The 10,903-nt window shown below is 40.2% G+C and overlaps 1 long non-coding RNA gene across 1 annotated transcript in view; it reads left to right on the forward strand.

Annotated features, from left to right (window-relative positions):
• Positions 1-33: 33 nt before the first annotated feature.
• The window catches only part of LOC112473648, a 30,687-nt gene continuing 19,817 nt past the window's right edge, over positions 34-10,903 (forward strand). Inside the window, exon 1 of the long non-coding RNA XR_003044095.1 lies at positions 34-632. This is a non-coding gene — a long non-coding RNA (uncharacterized LOC112473648). The remainder of the gene's footprint in view (positions 633-10,903) is intronic.

The raw sequence follows: 10,903 nt of genomic DNA on the forward strand, positions 1-10,903 counted from the left end.
TCCTTGCGCGCGCGCGTCTGCCGTGAGGCCCCGGCGCCCAGTACCGACTAGCGCGCGCCAGCACTGGCCGCTCGCGAAGGTGCACGGCGGACCCTCACCCCGAGACTGCCGGCCCTAGACAGGTGCAGCCCGTCGGCCGCGCGGGGCTACGGCCCCGGGTGCCGCCGAGGGGCCCCGCCTGCGCAGATGGCGGGAGATCCAAGCCCGCACGCCTCACGCGCCGGGGTAGGTGGAGCGGGCAGGTGGAGCGCAGGCCGGGAGGCCGAAGGAGGAAACTTTGGGAAGAGTTTAGACCGTCGGAGCGTGACCGCTTGCGCCCCAGCGTGCCACCTCCGGGCCGTCTGCCTTCTAGAAGTACCTGCAGCAAGCCGGTGATGTGGCCGCTCGGACCTGGGCCCGCCCCAGCTATAACTTCACTCCCTCCACCCCCAACACTACCACCACTTTTCCGGAAAGGAGCCAAATTCCAGATGCCGACTTGGGGAACATAGTAGCAGATTGGTGGCAAGCGACAGGAAAAAGGACAGGGGCCCCAATTGGATGAAAAGCAAGCCTTGGGCCCAGATCTCTCTGCTGAGACAGCTGCCGTCGACCCGAGTTCCTGCCGGTCTCTGTCACCTCCCTTTGGACTGGTAATAATTTCACAGCATAATTCAGTCATTGTTCAAAGCACTTTAAACGATTTAATTAACCTAATCCTCACGGGTTACCCATCTGATCCAGTCAGGGGTTGACCTGAAGCGCCTAGCGTAATCCTGGGCAAGTATGCAGTAGGCACTAAATGGCTGTGGTTTGGGTTGTTAGTAATTTGAAAGTTGGTTCTGTCAAGTGTTAGGGCTGCGGCATCTGCCGGTGAAGTATGGTATTGCAGCCGAGTTCTGTCGCACCTTGTTGGGCTGGCGAGATTGTGGCCCCAGGAGCCAAGTGGGCAGTTAGGGATTCCTAAAGAGAAGTATGGAAGCCCGAGTGACGGAAAAGAAAGTGGGATACTTCGGAGGAACTAAAAATTCGAGCCCGTGTATTTTTTTTGTGCACCAGAAATTTATTAATTCCTTAAGGCCTTCGCCCATATGGTAAAATTGGTTGGAAAATAGGTATAAATTGTATCCCCACCCATGCTTGTTTGGAAAGCCCCTGTTCCGTAAAGTAAGGGATGCCTTTGCAGCCAGAATTCTTTTCACATTGACCCCAACTCTTTTGGAAAGAGGAGACGGGGTCTTTAAAGTTATTTATTTGGTAAGGATTCTCTTTCACATTGATGTATCAGCAGTTCATTGGCTGGATCCCAGTGGTACTTGTTCCCTGTGAGACAGGGGGTCACCTAAACTGGATGCTGCCCAGGTTACAGAGTAGGAAGGCTTCAAAGGACTGGACGACCTGGACAGGTTACTTCCTAAGTCTTTTAAATCCCTCAAATCAAAATAAACATTTTCCTTAATGATTCTATAAAGTAATTTTGAGGTCGAAGGCATATAAAAAGATTTATAATCACTGTCCCTTCTTCATCTGCCCTATTCTACCACTATTAATAAGAATTATCGCTCCTAAGTCTCTGTCGAGTTCGGACGTAAGCTGCAGGAAGCAAACACATAGACCGTATACTAACCACTAAGCAGTGGCCCTCCATACCACCCGGCCAAGAACATCCTTTGTCTTTCACTCCAGCTGTCTTGAGATTTAACCCTTTGTTTTTAAATTTTCATTTCTGTGTGAAAAATAATCTTTCTGCTCTATACATTGCTTCCTAGACAGAAGCAGTATTGTAATTATGATCTTCATTCTGATAAAGGAATTTTCACCCCTCAGGAAATGCTGGCTTAGCCGTGTAAGCTAATAGCATCTCTGTGTTACCTGATAGGAGCTTAAATTATTTGTATAACTGGGATGATGTCTCAGTAACTGATTTTTGTTATAATGAGCATATATTTCATAATATTTTTTTATTTTGTTAAAGTACACATAACATAAAGTTTACTATCTTAACTATTTTAAGTGTACAATTCAGTGGTATTAAATACGTTCGCATTGTTGTGCGGTCATCACCACCATCCATCCCCGAAACTGTTTCATCTTGTGAGTCTGAAACTATACCTATGAAACAATAACCTCATTCTCCCTGCCCCCAGCCCCTGGCAATCCCCATTCTCCTTTTTGTCTTTATGATTTCGACTGCTCTAAGTGCCTCATATAAGTGCAGTATTTGTGTATGTCTTTTTGTTTTAGTTTGTTGTCCTCAAAAGTTAATCCATGGTGTAGCATATTGCAGAACTTCCTTACTTTTTAAGGATAAATAATACTCCACTGTGTGTATACATCACATTTTCCTTATCCGTTCATCTGACGATGGACACTTGGGTCGCTTCCATGTTTTAGCAATTGTGAATAACGCTGCTGTGAACACGAGTGTACAGTAATTATTTGAGATCCTGCTCTCAGTTCTTTGGAGTGTTGTGGGATTGCTGGGTCATGTGGTAATTCTATTTTTTTTTTTTTTTTAATTTTTGAGGCAGCTCCACGCTTTTCCAAGGCAGCTATACCATTTTACATTCCCACCAACAGTGCTCAGTGGTTCCAGTTCCTCCACTGCCTTGTCAACACTTGTTTTCTGTTGTTTTGTTTTGTTTTGATAGTATCCATCCTAGTAGATTTGTGATGGTTATCTCATTGTAGTTTTGATTTTCATTTCTCTAATGATTAATGCTGTTTGAGTATTCTTTCACGTGCTTATTGGCCATTCATATATCTTCTTTGGAGAAATGTCTTAGTCAGGTCTTTTGCCTATTTTTGAATGGTGTTTTTGTTGTTGTTGAGTTGTAGTTATGTATTCTAGATATTAATCTTATATTACACATGTGATTTGCAAATATTTTCTCCAATTCTGTAGGTTACTTTTTGACTCTGGGGATAGTCTCCTGATGAACAAAATTTTCATGAAGTCCAGTTTGTCCATTTTCTTTTGTTGCCTTTGCCTTTGGTGTCATAGCCAAGAAATTGCCAAATTCAATGTCTTGAAGCTTTATTCTACATTTTCTCCTGAGCGTTTTATTGTTTTAGATCTTATTTTTAGGTCCTTGATTCATTTTTAGTTAAGAGTCCAACCTCATTCTTTCACTTATGAATATCCAGTTTTCCCAGCACCATTTGTTGGAAAGACAGACCTTTCCCCCACTGAATATCTATCATCTCATATAGATACCACCCCCCCACCACAATTTTTTTTTCCTGTGATGAGAACTCGTAGGATTTACTCTCTTTAACAGCTTTCCTGTGTGCCTTACAGTGGCATTAACTGTCATGGTATACAGTACATCCCCAATACTTATGTCTTACTACTGAAGTTTGTACCTTTTGACCACGTTCCTCTAATTCCCCTTCCCCCAACCTCTGCCTCTGGCAAACACAAATCTGTCCTCTTTTTTATGAGTTTTGTTTTGTTTTTTTAGATTCCACACATGAGTGAGGTCACGCAGTATTTGTCATTCTCTGACATTTCACTTAGCATGGCAGAATTTTCTTCTTTTTATGGCTGAATAATATTCCATTGTGTATATATACCACAACTTCTTTTTCCATTCATCGGTCGATAGACCCTGAGGTGGTTTCTATCTCTGGGTTATTGTCAATAATGCTGCTGCGAACATGGGGGTGCGGGTATCTCCATGACACAGAGATACCTTTGATTTCCTACAGATAAATACCCAGAAGTGGAATTTCTGGGTTATAACGTAGTTGTGTTTTAAGTTTTTTGAGGCATCTTCATCCCGTTTTCCGTAGCGGCCGTACCAGTTTACAATCCCACCAACAGTGCCCGAGGGTTCCCGTTTCTCCACGCCTTCACCGGCATTTGCTGTCTTTCATCTTCTGGTACCAGCCATCCTAACAGGTATGAGGTTATATCTCCTTGTGGTTTTTGATTTGCATTTTCTTAATGATGAATGATGTCAAACATCTTTTCATGTACCTGTTGGCCATTCATGTATCTTCTTTGGGGGGAAAAAAAAAAAGTCTGTTCAGGTCTTAATTGGATTATTAGATTGGGTTGGGTTTTTGTTTTTGCTATTGAGTTCTATGAGTTGTTTATATATTTTGGATATTAAGCTCTTATCAGATATATGATTTGGAAATATTTTCTCTCATCCAGTAGTTTTATTTTTTCATTTTGTTGATGATTTCCTTTGCACTATAGAAGCTTTTTAATTTGAGGTAGTCCTATTTGTTTGTTTGTTTATTTATTTATTTTGCTTTTGTTGCCTTTGCTTTTGGCGTCAGATCCTAAAGTCATCACCAAGAATGATGTCAAGGAGCTTAGCGCCTGTGGTTTCTTCCGGGAGTGTTATGCTTTCAGGTCTTACATTCAAGTCTTTAATCCATTTTGAGTTAATTTTGTGTGTATTGTAAGATAGTCATCCAGCACCAGTCATTGAAGAGACTATCTCCATTGTATATTCTTGGCTCCTTTGTCTTATCGTTTTATCTGTGGGTGTATTTCTGGGCTCTCTATGCTGTCCCATTGATCCTTGTGTGTTTTTATGCCAATACTATAATGTTTCGGTTACTGTAGCTTTGTAATATGGTTTGAAATCAGGAAGTGTAATACCTCTAGCGTTGTTCTTCTCTCTCAATATTACTTTGGCTATTCTGGGTCTTTCATGACTCGATATAAATTTTAGTATTGTTTGTTGCATTGGAATTTTGATAGGGATTACACTGATTTTGTAGATTGGGTAGTATGAATGGACATTTTAACAATATTAGTTCTTGCGGTCTATGAGCATGCAATACTTTTAATTTATTTGTGTTTTCAGTGTTTTCCTTTTCTATCAATTTCTTATAGATTTCAGTCTATAGATTTTTTATCTCCTTAGTCAAATTTATTCCTAGGTATTTTATTCTTTTCAATGCAGTCATAAATGGGATTTTCTTAATTTCTCTTTGTGCTAGTTCATTATCAGTGTATGCAAACACAGATTTTTGTTCATCAATTTTGTATTTTGCAACTTTACTGAATTTGTGTATTGGTTCTAACAGTTTTTTGGTGGAGTCTTTAGGATTTTCTGTGTAATATGTCATTCACAAATAGTGACAGCTTTAATTCTTCCTTTCTGATTTGGTGCCTTTTTTTTCTTTTCCTTGCTTAATTGTTCTAGCTAGTACTTATGGTACTGTATTGAATAGAAGCAGTGAGAGTGGACATCCTTGCCTTGTTCCTGATATCAGAAGAGAAGCTTTCAGCTTTTCACCACTGAATATGATGTTAGCTATGGGCTTGTCATATATGGCATTCATTATGTGGAGGTACATTCCCTCTGCACCCATTTAGTTTTTATTATGGATGTTGGATTTTGTCAGTTGATTTTTCTGCATCGATTGAGATGATCATCTGATTTTTATCCTTCATTTTGTTAATTTGGTGTAGCATATTGATTTGCCGTTTGTTAATATGGTGTAGCATATTGATTTGCCGCTGTTGAACCATCGCACATCCCTGGAATAAATCCCACTTGATCTTGGTGTGTCGTTGAATTTGGTTTGCTATTATTTTGAAGATTTTTGCATCTATTTTCATTAGGGATACTGGCCTGTAATTTTTTTTTTTTTGCATCCTTGTGTTTTGGTATCAGGGTAATGCTGGCCTCATAAAATGAGCTTGGACGTGTTCCCTCTTATTTTGGAAGAGTTCAGGAAGGATTGGTATTACTAAGTGTTTGGTAGAATTCACCAGTAAAGCCATCTGGTCCTGGACTTTCCTTGGGAAGTTTGATTACTGATTCAGTCTCCTTACTAGTATGGTGGTCCCATCGTCCTTGGTTTTGTTTTTTTGCGTTATCGGCAGTCAACCACAATCTAAAACTATTAAATGGAAAGTCCCAGAAGTTAACAATTCATAAGTTTTAAAATTGCACGCCATTTTTTAAAAATCGCATGCCGTTCTGAGTAGTGTGATAAAATCTCACATCATCTCACTCTATACCATTCAGGACGTGAATCATCCCTTTGTCCAGCACATCCAGGCTGTATATGCCATCTGCCCATTAGTCACTTAGTAGCTGTCTCAGTGATCAAGTTAACAGTTTTGGTATTGCAGTGCTTCTGTTCAAGTAACTTATTTTACTTAATAAGGGCCCCGAAGTGCAAGACAATTCGGATATGCCGAAGAGAAGCCATAAAGTACTTGTTAACGTACTGTCGGGTCACTAGTAATCTAACGTTATTTCACAGTGCCTGCGTTACTCTCCTTACTTCATCTCGTCGTATAGACATTTTATCATATCACATCACAAGAAGAGGGTGAGTACGTACCCTCTTCTTGATATTTCCTCAAAAAGATATTTTGAGAGAGGCCACATTCGTGTAATTTTATTTCAGTGTATCGATTGTTCAATTTTTAGTTATTAATCTCTTACTGTGACTAATTTATAAATTCAACTTTATCATGGGTATGTAAGTATAGGTAAAGACAGTATATATAGGGTTTGGTACTGCCCACTGTTTCAGGCATCCACTGGGGGTCTTGGAACATATGCCCTGCAGATAAGGGGAGACTAACTGTAATCAGTCTGTTCAGAGGTTTATTTTTCCTTGAGTTAGTTTAGTAGTTTATGTCTGTCTAGGAATTTGTCTATTTCATCTAATTTCCTGGCCTGCAATTATTCATAGGATATTTATAATCCTTTTCATTTCTGTAAAGTTGGTAGCAATGTCCCTACCAAATACCTTTCATTTCTGATTTTGGTATTCAAGTCTTTTCTTGGTCAACGTATTGTTTCTGTGAACAAAGCAAGGCTGTGTGTATTTTTCCTCCATTCCAAATCACTTCAGCCACTTCCTGTAGTGAAACTGCTTTTCCCCAGCTGTCCTCCGTAGGACTACCTGGCCTGTTGAGCTGAGGGAGGACTAGGAGGCGGGGATGGAGCCACCCCAGGCCAAAGTGCTACAGACTCTTACTCTTCTTACTGAGATTTTCAATCAGCTCTTCTTAATTTGTTATGTGCCTTTGGCTAATTTCCAGAGTTCTAAATGGTTGGTTTTGACAAGTCCGTAGTTTTTAAATTGCTTTTTCTGGGAATGATTGGCCAAGCTCCTCAGTCTGCCATTCCTGGGCGTGTAATTTTAATCGATATATTGGCTATTAACCTCAACTGCATAGACTGTGAATGACTCCTAAAAACAATTTCAGGTTTTAAAGTATCATAGCCAACTCCCTCCAGATTTAGACTATAAACATGTTGACTAGCTACCATCTGCTGTCTACCATTGGAATAGTTGCTCTGTGTATACACCCATTCTGCAGTCCTCACAGTTGTGATATTACTCCCATTACAAGGCTCAAGAAACTTGCTGAAGGTCTCAGGAGCAGAGTACGAATTCAAACCCAGGCTGTTCTAACTGTGCTGTTGCCATTAGACTTTGTCCACAACTTTTCACCGTTTTCTACCAGGAAATTAGTTCTTAGCATCAATTGATCAATCAGCATGTATGGAGCACATATTGTGAGTGTGGCTTCCTGAGTGCTCATTCAGCCTCTTTTGTTTGTTCTATCCCCTCCCTACTGTAATCTTCCAAAGCAGGTCCTCCAAGGGCTCAAATGGTGGTAGGAGAAAAAGGGGGGGGGATGGATGAAAGGTTTTCACTAACAATTCCTCACATTCTCTGCCTTTTTTTGGGAAGCCACCGAAGAATTCTGAAAGTCAGATTTTTCTGGCTCTTAGTTGTGGTGGACTCTAACATCTCAGTTTGAGTGAAAATAGAACCATCTTAGAGATTGGTTAATAAAATGTTATTATTTATTTACATATCGTTCCCAGAGTAGTGCTTTAGAACAGGGGTCCTCAGACCCCTGGCCACAGACCGGTACTGGTTTGTGGTCCGTTAGGAACCGGGCCACACATCAGGTGAGCAGCAGGCCAGCAAGTGAAGCTTCATCTGTATCTGCAGCCGCTCCCCAGCACTAGCATCACTGCCTCAGCTCCACCTCAGATCACCAGGCATTAGATTTCTCGTAGGAGCACCGGTCCCTGGTGCCAAAAAGGTTGGGGACCGCTGCTTTAGAAGTTAGGATGAGAAAACCTGAAGTAGCATTTTTTAAAAATGACAGTAGCATTAAAGGAAAATTAATTGATCTGGTTTTTTTTTTCTTAAGACAGCAGAAACACATTTCTGTATAAAAATTATTTAATGCTAGAGTGAAGTGCTAAAAATATTGAGTAATCACATTTTTCAGGCTATCTAAAATGAGTTATCCCTTCAGAAATTTCTGAGAAAAGTGTCCATTTAAATCGACGTAGGAAATTATCTACCCAATCTGTCTACCTTCCCATCTACCTGTGTATCTGACCACCATCCACGTTGTTGTACTAATAGGTGTACAAAGAGAATCACATAAACCTGGGCCTGGCTTTTGGGAACTACATCCTAGGAAATATACCAAGATGTTAAAAAGTTTAAGAGCATGAGATTTAACAAACATCAGACCAACAGATGAGTGCTCTGTGAAACCAACAGCTCTTGGATAGGTCCAGCGATGAGAGGCAGGGTCTGTCTTTACATGTGCAGATCTGTGACCAAATGACTAAGACGAGAGTCAAGGAGTTAGAGGTGCCGGAGCCAAGGACAAGTAGACCAGGAAAGCTTCAATAAGAATTTCTAGAGTTGAAATGAGGCAAGACATGGTAATTCTATAAACGTAAAATACCCTCTTGTTGGTGCTGTTAACCTAAGGCTCCAAGGTACAAATGACAGAAGTCACGAGTCCCCTTTATATCCACAAGAAGGAACTTCATGGTCAAGAATGAATCAAATGCTTGACTGTATAAGGGCCTCAGCTAAGACTTTCCCAGTCTGTATATCTGGTGTGCACATTACCTAATCTTTGTTCATTCATCCAGTAAACATTTTGGAGATCCATCTGTGGGCTAGGTGTCATGGGATACTAGGGACACAAATTTGAAAAGGATATAACCCCTTCCTTCAAAGGAGTAGAGTGAACACTTCTGAATGTTGAAAGGTGAACACGAGTTCATCTGTAAGCAAGGCAAGAAGAGAGCACTGAGGGGCACAATACAGGGCACACTAAAGGCATTAGGGCCCGGCATGACAGGGTCAGGGACACACAAGTAATGTGGCTTGGCTGGAGCTTGAGAATTATTTGGGAAGATGAGCACTCAAGATGGAACCCTAGTGAATGCCAGCACTTAAGGGGTAAAGAAGAGAGCTATCAACAGGAAAAGCCAAAAATGTTAAAGCACATGATACTATAGAAGCCAAAAGAAAGCTATCAAGGACACAATGAATAGTAGCAAATGCTGAAGTGTCAAGTCCCATAAGGATGGAGAAGGGTCTGTTGAATAGGTAGAAAGTGATCTGCACTGGGCAGTGTCTTTGGAATGGTGAGACTAGAAGTTAAACAAACCCATTTGGCATCATGTTGAAGAAATCACTGTTTGCTGTGAGTAGTCTATGGAAGAACTTACTTAGAGTGAAAAGGTCAAGGAAAGTTGTGTCTCCAACCAGAGCTATTTTAAGGAACAAGACATCTGACTCTAGATGTCTGAAGAGAGGCTATCTAAGTTTCCTTTTGGAATTATTCTAAAGAGCCCAGATGAAGCATTAAAGCCAGGGAGACAAAAACCAAACTGTTTTAGCATTGGGTATCACCTACTGCCTCATGTCTCAATGTCCCAGTATAATGGTGGACAACAATCTATCCCTTATAAATTTGTTTTTATAATCCTCTTGCTCGAAATGGACGTTATGGCAGTAAAAGTTAACATAACCTTATAATACAAGAATTTTGAAGCTTCTCAGTTTTCCTCCAAAAGGGATTTTTGCAATGCTGTTTAAACAGTTTATGATAAATACTAGAAATCTGTTGAAAACCTAAAGTTTTCTCCTTAGAGAAATCTTTCAGTTTAAGCATGCTGCTATAGCCTCACGAGCTTTCTAGAGACACCACTGCTTCAATCAGTTAAGAACAAAACCAGGAGGAATGACTGCCCCCTGCTCTATGCCCCTTCTCCCGCCCCACTTCCAAATTCACTTGCAAATCGGAGTTCCAGAACATGCAGGATCTGAATGTAATTAGCCAGGGAGAAACCATTAAGCTTCGTTCTGTCCAAAAAATATCCAAAAAAATGCCAAGGTTGCATTTCTGGACAAGACAGGATGAAAAGGTGTTTCCACAATTACGAACCTGTCTTTTCAGAAATTCTTTGGTAATCACTCTAAGAAGTGAAATTTCAAAATTTTTAAACATTGCAAAATGAGCAAAAGAACCAGTAGCTATCATTAAAATGGAAAAGAATCTATTCACATCATTATATTCATATCAATTATCAAGACAATATCTATGCTTAAGGGCATGTGCTTTTGAGTCAGGTAGAGAGCTATATCAATTCAAGTGTTATATTTCTAGCTAAGTCTTTTTGCTAATTTATTGCTAACAGTCTTCCTCAATGAAATGACAAGCTATTTCAGACCTCATTTCTCCTATTATAGCAACTAGTGTCAAGTTTCTGCTTCAGTAACCATAATCTCTAAGGAATTGCAATAGTCTGTCAATGAAAAGGTATCTCTTGTATGTCAAAGGACAGTAGTTAATACTTTCCTTAAAAATAGTGGATCAAAAGTTATAAAGGCAAGTGATGTTTCTTCCCTCTACCCAAGAACCCTCAGAGAGTACCAAGAATCAGTCAAAAAGAGTTTAAACTCTAAAGCACAAACATTTCACATTAGCTTTTCTAGCTAACAAAGGAAGCCATGATATAATTAACTCAGATCTTAAGTTTTTCTCCTCTTTATTTGCAAAGTAAGTTAATAAACTTCAATTAATAACCAGAACTTGTGACTCAGCAGTAGCTCTATACTGTAGTGAAAAACACTTAAACTCTTACAGTTAATTATCCAC

This window comes from Pteropus alecto, unplaced genomic scaffold (genome assembly GCF_000325575.1).
Source record: "Pteropus alecto unplaced genomic scaffold, ASM32557v1 scaffold8, whole genome shotgun sequence".
NCBI lineage: Eukaryota > Metazoa > Chordata > Mammalia > Chiroptera > Pteropodidae > Pteropus > Pteropus alecto.